We start from the raw sequence: 11,337 nt of genomic DNA on the forward strand, positions 1-11,337 counted from the left end.
AAGTAATAAGAGTGTAACAAAAAATAGATTATAGAATTTACGCTGATGCAACTATTTGTTTGAATGCACAACATGTAATGGAAGAGAAGGCTTGTAGAGATCTGTTTTTGACATGCCTCTAAAAGTAGATGTCATACTCCTTTTGTCTCTTCAATGTCAAGAAACTTTCCTTTGAAAGGCCTTTAGTTTTGGGGAGGAAAAAATCATATAAAGACAAATTTGGTTGGTTTTCGTAGTTTTCTAGGTTCTCTTTACAAAGGTTCTCTATGAAAGCATCTTAATCAAATAGCTCCCATGTTCTTTCTATGTTCAAATAACCAACTAACCTAGTTTAAGCGCGATTTCCAAGGGAAGTTACTAGCAAAACCCGAATACTCATTAAAAATCATGTAGCTTGCCAATCGGGAGTAACATGAAAGATACGGCGCCAATAATTGAATTGCTGTTACGGTACGCTGTTTCTAAATTTAGATGGTCATTCCTTAATTAAATAGCCCACCAGCGGCCGAGCGGTAAAGACGCTGATCATTGGTAGTTTGGTCCGAGGTTCGAATCTCGCGAACGGGCTGGCCGCATCGGCGTTTTCGTGGTTTTCCCCATGTATAGCCCCAGTTTACCTTAGAAAGTCCTCCATGAAGGCATCCCTCCCTTTAGGCAGATAGCCCTCGTGTGCTTTGCCATAATTAAATAATCCAATCCAATCCTTAATTAAATATAATTGATTTGTAACTTCTACTGGAACTGACGGTAAGAATTGAAGTGGAAATAAATAATATCGTGTGCAATATTGATTAATATAAAATTTAAAATATTTGCATAGAAAAATATTTGCATTCAGATAGAAAGTTTTTTGAAATATTTGCAATTACTTTATAAGAAGGATTTATTAATAACCGTAATAATTACTTATTATATTACTGATGATTAGGATTCAATTCTTGACCATTACATTCTAAATTAGAATTTTAAGGATATAATGAAAATACGCTACGCACAAAAATACATTTTAGGATAAAAATGAGTTGGTTTTTTATGTTCTAAAATTCATTTAATAAACATCATATCCTCGTTGTTAATTAAATCCTGAATGTTGGGTGGCGTTTATAGAATTATTCTTACTTGTCCACAGAATCTGCTGACTTATCCAGTGTGGAAAAATCCCCCAAATGATTTATGTATCGCCGTTAGAGGGCGCTTCGCTTCTGAAAAAGAATGTTAGTTTTTTAGTTTGCGACGTAGTTAGTGAGCAGTGAACCTTCGATGCAATCCAGGTTGCTTTGTAAATAAAATGATTATTTTTGTAGATTGTTGAAGTATACTTATGAAACTTCATTTAGAATTAGAACCACCTTTCGCAATATGGCGCATCGGTGCCGAGAACCTTTGGCCAATTTAGAAGTTTGTGTTTTTTAATTTTGGATATCATTTTATGCGAAGACAGCCAAGGTAAGCCTGTATTTTCTATTTTATATAATATGGAAGATCTTATTGCTAAACTGAAATCGAAACGAAAGGTATTGAGGACCGGAGTGTCCAAGATATTAAAGAAAATTGAAACCGAACTGAATAAAGATGATAGTAGTATAAATAAATGTAAATGTATTAGAAGAAATTTTAGACCAGTTAAACGAAAAATCAAAATCCTTGAGCAATTTAGACGCTGAAATAGAACGAGAATTAAAAGTCGAAGAAGACGAATTTGAACTTGAAATCTCATCCGCTTTGGAATATGAAGAGAAAATTCAAGTGTGGCAGTTTAGAGGAAAGAAAAAGTTGAAAGAGTTGAATAAGTTGGAAAATTCGGACAATGCAAATAGAGACGTTTCTAATGAAACCGTTACAGAATCCCAAAACGAAAGTAACAAATTCACTCGTCTTCCAAAATTAACGATATCTAAATTTCATGGTGATTCTTCGGATTGGTTAGAATTCATAGGTCAGTTCGAAAATGCGATTGATAAAAATCCGAATTTATCAAAAATAGAAAAATTAATTTACTTAAAAAGCTTTCTTGGTGGCTCAGCCGCCAAAGCTATTTCTGGTTTCGCTCTCATCGAAAATAATTACGAAGCTGCTCTTGAACTGCTACGTTCCAGATTTGGTCAAAAGAACATCTTAATTAATTCGCATTTAGGACAACTCTTAAGTACTTCACCTGTTAGAAATCCTAATGATATAAACGGATTAAGAAAACTTTTAGATCACGACGAAGTACAGATAAGAAATCTTGAAGCATTAAAAATAGACTCTGATACCTACGGAAATCTCTTAACACCTTTAATTTTGAAATTACTTCCTAATGAATTCGTTCTTGATTTTAGCCGAAAAATTAAAGACGAAAATTGGGATTTAAAAGGTTTGTTAGCCTTTTTGAGGAACGAAGTATTCAGTAGAGAACGCGCGGCTTCTGTTAATTATAATTCTAGAGAAAAATATTCGCGATTGGAAAAGCATTTGCCCTTCAAACATAAACATTCTCCAGCCATAACGAGCAAGCCGTCTACAGTTGAGTTATTAGCGGCGTCATCCGAATCTCAGTGTCTGTTCTGCGGGAACACAAATCATAAATCTGCGGATTGCGAAATTTTAAGTGTAGAAAAGAAAAAAGAGATCTTAAAACGTGAATCGCGGTGTTTTTTATGTTTGGGTCGATTTCACCGGATTCAAAATTGTAAACAAAAAATAAACTGTGCCTTCTGCTTTAATAAACACTCGAAATCCATTTGTTATTCATTCCATCAGAAAAAAGATAATGAAAAACCTGAAAAGAAAACGTCGGATTCGAGCGTTATTTCCGCTGTTTCGTCATATAATTCCGATGAAAATAGATCTAATAAAATATTATTACAAACGGCTTCTGCATTGATCCGAAATAATGATAAATCTGAAAATGTCAGAATTCTTTTTGATAATGGCTCAATGAGATCTTTCATAACTAAAGATGTATCTACTAAAATGGAACTTCCGATTGTTAGAAAAGAATCACTTTCTGTTTATTCCTTTGGTGATAAAAGTGCGTTAGAAAAAACCTTTAATGTTGTTAGAGCAAAACTAGAAAATTTAAACGATCCTAATCTTAATATATATATTGAGCTTCTTGAAACCGAAAATATATCTAATACTGTTATCTCCCCTCCAGATTTAAACTTTCCTAAGAAAAATAAAATTTTACAAAATTTACAATTAGCAGATTGTTGTAGAAAAAGTGACAAAATTGATATTCTCATAGGGGTAGATTTCTACTATTCTATAATTACTGGTAAATTTAAAAGAATTTCAAGAAATGTAGTAGCCACAGAATCTTTATTTGGGTGGTGTTTGCAGGGTAAAGAAAATAATGATCATAGTGAATTATTAACTATGAAAGTAATTGTAAATGAAAACTTGATATCAGATCAGTTACAACAGTTTTGGAAGCTAGAAAACTTGGGTTTGGAAAGTGATACTCAAAACGACAAAACTGTTGATTTAGAAATTATGAAATCTTTCGAATCTGATATCAGGTATAAGAACTGCAGATACCAAGTAAAATTACCTTGGAAACCGAATTCAAAACATTTAATGGAAGATAATAGGGATATAGCACTTGAAAGATTTAAGAAATTGAGTAACAAATTTAAAATTGATAACTCTTTGTTTGTTCAATACTCAGAGGTTTTAAAGGATTACGAGTTAAAACATATTATTGAACCAGTTCAAGAAGACAATCAAAATGATAAAACCCTATTTTATTTACCTCATAGAGCAGTCATCAGAAATGATAAAGCAACAAGCAAACTAAGAATAGTTTATGATGCTTCAGCCCATAAACCAAAAACACTCTCTCTAAATGACTGTTTATATACTGGTCCGAACCTATATCCAGATATTTTTGATTTATTGATAAAATTTAGACAAAATTCGATAGCCTTTACAGCGGACATTACACAAGCATTCTTACAGATAGAGTTAAATGAAGAAGACAGGGACGTTACACGATTCTTTTGGAAAGATGAACCTAATGATAACAATGAGAGTTTGAAAACCTTTAGATTTACAAGAGTTTTGTTTGGAGTAAAATCTAGTCCCTTTCTTCTAGCTGCTACTATTAAGCATCACCTTAAAAAATATTCAGAAATATATCCTGAAACAGTAGAACTCTTAAACAACTACCTGTATGTTGATGACATTATTGGTGGTCACCAAAATTTAGAACAAGCCCTGAAAACAAGTTTAGAAATTGTGAACATTTTTAATGAAGCTAGCATATCACTACATAAGTGGCATACTAATTCCAAAGAACTCAAAGATATTTGGCATCGCAAAGAATTTTCGATGCAAGAATCTCCTGAAGTTGTCCCGATCAAAGTGTTAGGAATTAACTGGGATACGGATAATGATAATTTTTATTTTGACACTCAGCACTTGACAAATTTCATTTCCTCGTCAATCAACTCAAAACGTTTTCTATTGCAAACCGCAGGCCGTATTTTTGATCCTGTCGGATTTTATGGCCCTTTCACTATAAGAATAAAGTGTCTGATTCAGGAAATCTGGTCTGCCAAAATTGATTGGGACGATGAACTGCCACCTGATCTTAGTTATAAATGGAAAGCCTGGTACGAAGAAATTGAAGAACTGAACCACCTCAGAATTCCCCGCTACTATTTAGAAGGAATATTAGATGCAGATGTGAAACAAATAGAACTCCATAGCTTTTCTGATGCTAGTTTTAAAGCTTATGGATGCGTGGTATATCTGAGAATAGTTTTGAACAATGGAACTTTTCAAACAGTTTTTGTTGTTTCCAAGAGTAGAGTTGCACCTCTGAAATCCCTTACACTTCCTAGATTGGAGCTTTTAGGTGCGCTTTTATCCGCTAGATTGAGTGATAAAAAGCAAAATCTTTAAAATACGAAGTAATCCTCTTCCACTGGACTGATTCTCAAATAACGTATTTTTGGATTCAGGGATCTCCCGAAAGATTTAAATCTTTCATCAAAAACATAGTTTATGAAATTCAGAAACTAACTGAAAGCAATACTTGGCATTATTGCCGTGGGAAAGATAACCCCTCCGACCTCATATCACGAGGAACTACTGTCGCTAATTTAAGAAATTGTTCACTTTGGTGGTTTGGACCAAAATGGTTACAAAACAAACGTATAGACTGGCCAGTTCAACCGAAGTTTGACGTGGGAAACGATAAGCAACTAGAACTCCGTAGTAAGATATCTGTTTATGACGTTGTTGTGAAAAGAGATGATCAACTATTGGATATAACAAAATTCAGTAATGTGCTGAAATATCTCAGAATTATGGCATGGGTTAGACGTTTCGTTGCTAAGGCAAGAAAACTGCCTGCTAATAGTGGAACATTAAGTGCTTTTGAAATTCAGGACACTGAAATTTTTTGTGTTCGTAAAGCCCAGATGGATTTCTTCACACCTGAAATTAAGGCTCTTCAATCTAACAAGTCAATTTCTCCAAGCTCTGATATATTCAGCTTGGCACCGTTTCTTGATGAAAATAAAATTCTTCGAATTAAGGGAAGATTAGAAGAAACCGAATATACAGTTGACGAGAAGCATCCAGTTCTTCTTCCTAAAGATTCCAAATTTACTGAATTAATTGTAAAAAGGGAACATAATAACGTTCTGCATGCGGGAGTTGCAGCAACTTTAGCCAAACTAAGACGGAAATTTTGGATTCCTAAAGGCCGTCAGTTGGTAAAGAAAGTCTTAGGGAACTGTTTAATTTGTGCGGAAATACGCAGTAAAACCAGCGAAACAAATGACAGCTCAGTTACCTAAAGATCGAATTGTTGAAACTCCACCTTTCTATGTTACAGGCGTGGATTTCACAGGTCCAGTTTACATCAGGTCTGGAAACGACATTCAGAAATCATACATCGTATTGTTTACGTGCGCTGTTACACGAGCGTTACATCTAGAACTCATTTCCAATATGTCTGCAAACAAATTCATTTTGGCTCTCAGACGTTTCAATTCGAGAAGAGGAACCTGTCGCACCTTTTATTCAGATAACGCGAAAACTTTCAAATATGCTGCCAAAGATTTACAGTATTTTTACAGCATAATTAAAGGTACAGACTTTCAAAATTTTCTAGCAAATGAAGGCTTGACTTGGAAATTTATCGTCGAGCTTGCTCCATGGTGGGGAGCTTTTTATGAACGTCTTATGAAAACCATAAAGGAACCGTTGAAAAAGATATTAGGCAGAGCTCAACTGAATTTTGAAGAATTTATGACTGTGTTGACAGAGGTCGAAAATATTGTGAATAGACGTCCTTTGACCTACGTTTACAACGATTTACATGAACCTGAACCGCTTGCACCGGCTGATTTTCTATTGATCGGACATAAGGATGAATATCCATACAACTTTGCTGAGATCCTGAATAACTCTCCAACAAGAAAGAGTCTAATAAAACGAAAAGAATATCAGACAACACTTATAAAACAGTTCTGGAAAAAATGGAAAAATCAGTATCTTCTTGAGTTGAGAAATGCTCACTTCTTCGGTACACCAGAAGCCAAGAAAAATCTTAAAATTGGTGATATAGTGTAAGGATCTTAAGTTTTACTAACGTTTATTTAATTTTAAATCTTTACTATCACTTCTTATTTTCTACTTCCGGCCAGAATTATAAGCGTTAAGGTTTTTATGCAAAGTTTGTCTGGCGAACGCCAAGTATTTAAGTTGTGACTTTTTGCCAAGCGAGAGAGAGGAAGCAGTGAGTCGAAGCAGGCCGCTTACCTTAGAAGTTTTACGCAGTTGCTATTTGCCTTCCAGGCCAGAGGTTTTAATCCTCTTGAAAACGTATTGTAGTGTTCACAGTTCGCTGTACTACATACGCTTCCTGTTAATATAAGGCCAATCTTCCACGTTTATTATTTTAAAGTTAAATTAGAGTTTAGTTCTATTTTTTATACTTTTACGTTAGACCCCAAGTAGCGGGTTTGTGTATTCCGAAGTACGGAAGTCATTGTAAATAGAGAAAATAAAGGGTTTTGTATACCCTTCTTGTGTATCCTGTCTACTTCCCACAGTTAGTGAACATAGCTTTAGTAAGCTCTCTGTTCCGAGTCAGGTCCTTGCATGTTCCCGAAGAAGGTAAGAAGGAACATTGACCCTGATAGTGGCGCCCAACGAAGAAGAATAACCATGGCCGAGTTTCAAGAAGAACCTGTGCTGCCTGCAGAAACGGCTCAGAATCCAGAAATGCCAGCTACCGCCCTGGAAGGATTTGGTTACATCGTCCAGACCATGCGCGCTTCGATGAAGCAGAAGCAATATTTAATGGAAACTCACTGGTAACCAGTTTTTGAAAAAATTGGATGACCACTTCATGCTCTACCCCGTGCACGAGTTTCAAAAAGTTACCTTAGCTACCAGCGCTTTGAGGGGCCAAGCGCTTAACTGGTTCAAATGTATAGGCAGAAGTCTCTTGGGTCAAGCAGGAAGTCCCACCTATACTTACGAGAATTTCAAGACTGCCCTACTAAAAGCCTTTCCTGTTGTAAGGGATCGTGCGAAATTAGAAACGGAACTTTTCAGTATATATCAGCAAAGAATCGAAAATCTCTCAAGCTTTATTTTAAGAAAAATTCACGTCTTCAAACTCTTGTATGGAAACCGTCCGGATCCCGAAATAATTCAAGTGATTTTGCCGAGGTTACTGCCCCAAGTGCAAGACTTTATTGAATTAAGAAATCCGACTACACTGGAAAAGTTATTTGAGCTAGCAATCCAGTTTGAAAGTAGAAGAACGGCGGACGTCGAAAGAAGACGCCAATATCAACAGCGAAACCAATTTGGTACGCCAAGACTACAGCAAACTCAAGCACACGGCTACGGAGGCAAAGTGAATCAGTGGGCAAGGAAACCCAAGCATTCAAAAACAGCCGGCGAACGTCGACAGTTCAATAGCAACCCAGGAAAAAAGTCTCAAGGCCAGTGGAAAAAGAAGGAAAGCATGGAAACAAAAAAGGATTTAAACTAAAACGGATTTCTGCTGACGGGAGGGTGCGGAAATCCGAAGGCCACGAAAACCCCTCTTCCTACAAGTTAAATACAGTAATGGTGAAAAATCTGACTCTTCCGAAGATTGAAGTGTTGGTGAATAATATCCCAGCCACCGCACTCCTGGATACAGGCGCGCAGTGTTCCTGTGTGGCAGAAGATTTTTTTAGGAAGTATTTTCGTAAATATCGCATATATAATTCGGATAATACCACAGTGTTAGCTGCGCAAGGAGAAAGATGTAAGTGCATAGGTAAAGTACCTCTGCATATCCGTATCAAGGACGAACAAGTAAAGGTGATGTTTTTTATAGTAAAGAATCTGCAAGCACATATAATCTTAGGAATAGATTTTCTTTCAGACGCACAAGCAACACTGGATTTTAATGAAGCGTCCCTTAAGCTGACAATGAAACCAGTTCGTGCAGAAAAGGCTGAACCGCCGATGTTAAAACTTGACCACCTCCCTAATGACGAGCAAGGAAGAATCCGACAAGTGGTAAGTGAATTTGCTTCGTTATTTAGTGATATTCCAGGATTTACTCAGGTTACTAACCATAGTATTGACACCGGAGATGCAATGCCAGTTCGCTAAAAACCATACCGGTATGATAAAAATAAGGAAAAAATTATAGAATGGCATATCACCGATATGCTACGTAAAAAGATCATAACGCCCATCTCAAGTAGTTATGCTAGCCCGGTGGTTTTATGTAAGAAAAATAATGACTATCCTTTGACACATCCGAAAAGGTGGAGATTCGCGATTGATTACCGTAAATTAAACTCCATAACTAAATATCCGGTATATCCGTTACCGATTATAGAAGAAATTCTAAGGAACATAAAATCAACCAAATTTATGACGACTTTAGACTTAACGACTGGTTATTTTCAAATAGGGGTTAGGCCTCAGGACGTGCCTAAGACGACTGCTTTGATAACCAAGTCTGGCACTTATGCATTTTTGCGTATGCCGTTTGGCCTTTCAGGGGCCCCGGCAACATTTCAGCGATGCATGGACATTGTGTTAAGACCTGTTCTTGGAAAGTCCACATTTATCTATTTAGACGATATCATTATTACTAGTGATAATCTCGACCAACATGTACAGGATTTAAGACAGGTGTTTTCTTTATTAAATGAGGCCGGTCTAAAAGTTAATGTCGAAATGTGCAAATTTGCAGCCCCTGAATTAAAATATTTAGGTTACAAGATATCTCAGAAAGGAATAGAGACAGACGAATCAAAAATAATCGCTGTACAAAAGTATCCGACTCCAAACACGGCAAAGAAGCTCTCTTCTTTTCTAGGACTTTGTTCATATTATAGGTCCTTTATAAAAGATTTTGCAGCTATCGCTGAGCCATTGTTAAAATTAAAAAGGAAAAAGGCAAGATTCTCGTGGACGGCCGAAGCCAATAGTGCTTTCGAAAAATTAAAACAAGCATTAACGCAAGCCCCTGTGTTGAAATTTCCTGAAAAGGATGAGAATTTAGAAATTTCAGCGGATGCTTCGGATTATGCGGTAGGAGCGGTACTTTCGCAAAATCAGCAGCCCGTGGCATTTTTTAGCCGAACTTTAAATCAAACACAAAGAAACTATTCCGCGACCGAGAGAGAGGCACTTGCAGTTCTGTTAGCAGTGCAAAAGTTCCGAGTCTATTTTGGAAAGGCGCCAATAACAGTGTACTCTGATCGTGCTGCGGTAACTAGATTGTACTCAGGGAAAAATTTATCCCCAAGGTTAATAAGATGGGCACTCAAGCTGCAAGAATATAATCTGGTAATAAAGCATACCCCCGGAAAGGAAAATATCGTAGCAGATGCCCTATCAAGAATTAAAATAGATGAACAAGGTAATACCGTAAAGGTGGCAATGCTCACAGCATGTACAATAAATTCCCGAGAAACTGTAATAACCGAACTGGGTAAGGATCCTGAGTTTGGAAGCATTTATGAGTATTTAAAGGATCCTGAAAATTTTAGCCACCAAGATATTGTGGCGATAAGAAATAGGGCGGCCCATTACGAACTAATAGATGGTCTATTATTTTATACAAAAACTACGAATTCCAACAACGAATTTCGACCTGTTATCCCAGCTAGTCTTAGATTAAATATCCTGCAGGAGCTCCATACAGCCCTTTAGCTTCTCATGCTGGTATTCGAAAAACTATCCAACGCGTACGCGAGGCAGTCTACTTTCCTGAACTGCAAAAGTTAACAAGGGCGTATGTCCAGTCCTGCCCAACATGTCAAGCAGTTAATTATATTAATTTCCGCCCGGCCGGGTTTCTAAATAGTATTAAATCCGAATTCCCAAATGAAATAATTGGCATCGATTTATTGGGCCCTTTCCCAAAAAGTCAGTTAAATAAAAGTCGCTATCCCCTTGTTATGGTTGATCATTTTAGTAAATGGACCGAAATTGTTCCCTTAAAACGAGCCTCCGCGAAATTAGTTACTGATTCTATTTTAAATAAATATATTTTAAAATACGGGGCGCCCCTAAAAGTTATATCGGATAATGGTCCTCAATTTGTAAGTAATATATTTGAAGACATGTGCCAAAAACTGGGCATACGTCATTTAAAAATGGTCCCGTATCGGCCGCAATCAAATATAGCGGAACGGGTCAATAGAAATATAGTGAAAATTATCCGTAGTTATGTTAAAAATTTTCATAAAAGCTGGGATAACTATGTCAATGAATTTGCTTTCGCCCTTAGGACCGCAAAACATGATACAACGGGCAAAACTCCTGCTGAGTTATTTCTAGGCAGAAAGATTATAACGCCGTTAGATACATTATTTTATGTGCAACAAAGAGCCCCAGAATTTAAAATGGGTGATATAGAAAAACTAATTAAGAAAGCAAAGAAGAATACTGAAGTAGCACAGAGAAAACAAAAATTATATTACGACTTGAAACGACGGGGAGTAACTTATAAAGTAGGGGATGAAGTTTTAAAAATTAAGCATTCACTTTCTTCAGCACCAGAAGATAAGACTGGCAAATTTTTTCCACGATTTGAAGGACCATATGTTATAGAAAAAATAACTCACGCTGTAGTAGTGTTAAAAGCCAGAAATGGTGAAACCTGCTCCGCAAACATTGATCAAATCAAACCCTACTTCGATCGTAATAAAATGCAAATATTTTCAGATCTTTTGCAGGATCCGGCATGGCAGACACCGCAGGCACAAGCTCCAGAGGTGGAAAAACGACAAGTACAAGGGCAAGCCATTAAGAGGCAGGAGCAAGTGAAAAGAAAATTTCCCCGCGGAAAAATTGAAGGTAACAAGAAAA

Source organism: Stegodyphus dumicola, chromosome 2 (genome assembly GCF_044657685.1).
Source record: "Stegodyphus dumicola isolate Sdum_Otavi_A_Nest chromosome 2, ASM4465768v1".
In the NCBI taxonomy this organism is placed as follows: domain Eukaryota; kingdom Metazoa; phylum Arthropoda; class Arachnida; order Araneae; family Eresidae; genus Stegodyphus; species Stegodyphus dumicola.